Raw genomic sequence first — 1,492 nt, 5'->3', positions numbered from 1 at the left:
AATTGAATCTTTTGCTTTGGGGAATTTAATGAAAAACTTACAGAATGAGAGAAAGTTAAAGAAAGAATATTTAAACAAAAATCACCTTTCTTTAACAATTGTTTTTCTATAGCTCTTTTGCTATTCTCTTAAACATACCTACTTCATTCAAAGCTTTCCCATCATACCTCATTTAGTCAAAGAAGTTACCACGATGCAATTGAAACTTGAGATTCTTTTATTGCTGAGTTCTTTTAATATAGTTCAGTAAGAAGTATCATTTATAGAAGGTCCCCACTACTACCACCATGTAATAAGTATGTATCAATGTTCAAAATGATCCATGAGATTTTGTTCTTAGAATATGATAATTCTTGCCTGTACTTCTGGTCTAGGAATTACATTATAGGGGGATGAGAATGGCATTCAGCCTCCTCCCACAGAGGCAAACAAGCAAAAACAACAACAGCAAAACCCCTAGAAGTACACATATTCCTATGCTGGCATCCAAAACGTACTTTCCCTCATTAAGGCAAAGTAAATGGGATTTCTGCTTCCCAATAAACTAATTCAGTTAATATATTTCTTTTTCTTTTTCCAGGAACTATGCTTGGCTCTAAAACAATGCAGTTCAGCAGAACTTTTAGCAATGATGAAACTGTTCTAAATCTTCCCTATCCAACATGGTAGCCACTAGCCACATGTGGTCATTGAGGACTTGTATAATCAGTGTGACCGAGAATCTAAATTTAGAATCTAAATTTTGCTTCATCTTAATTAGTTTGAATATAAATTTACATAGCTATATGTGGCTAATGATTATCATATTAGACAATGAAGTTATAGAGATATATCTCTGAGCAAGACCAATGGGAATTCTGCCAGTAGGAAGCTTATAGCTTCGTGGGCAATTAAAATAGCAAAAAATAAGTAGGGAAAGTACTTGAGAGAGCCTCTTGTCCAATTGTTATAGTTTGAAGTGAGGTGAAAGTCACTGGCAGTGGTAAATACCCAAATATTGGTGATAGGTCAGGGAGCAATATCCTCATTTGATAACAAGTATCATTTGTCATACACAGTTATCAAACACAATGCAGAGGTTGGAGTGTCAATACACCCCACAGTTGAAAATCTGTGCATAAGTGTCACCCAAAATTAACTATTGATAGCCTACTGTTTGTTGTGTGGAAGCCTTACTAATAACATAAACACTTGATTAACTCATATTTTATATGAAGTATATATGGAATACTGTATTCTTACAATAAAGTAAGAGAGAAAAGAAAATGTTTTCAAGAAAATCATAAGGAAGAGAAAATGTGCTTACTACTCATTAAATGGAAATGAGTCATTATAAAGATCTTCATCCTCAGCCCCTTCAGGTTGAGTAGACTGAGGAGGAAGAGGAAGAGGAGTGATTGGTCTTGTGTCAGAAGTGACATGCTGAAGAGGTGGACGAGGTGGAAAGGGAGGTAGGAGAGGAAGGCAAATTCTGTACTTTTACTGAAATACA

Source organism: Propithecus coquereli, unplaced genomic scaffold (assembly GCF_000956105.1).
Source record: "Propithecus coquereli isolate 6110/MARCELLA unplaced genomic scaffold, Pcoq_1.0 Scaffold105, whole genome shotgun sequence".
Lineage (NCBI taxonomy): Eukaryota > Metazoa > Chordata > Mammalia > Primates > Indriidae > Propithecus > Propithecus coquereli.
The sequence above is the reverse complement of the archived record's forward strand: the minus strand, read 5'-3'. Positions refer to the sequence as shown.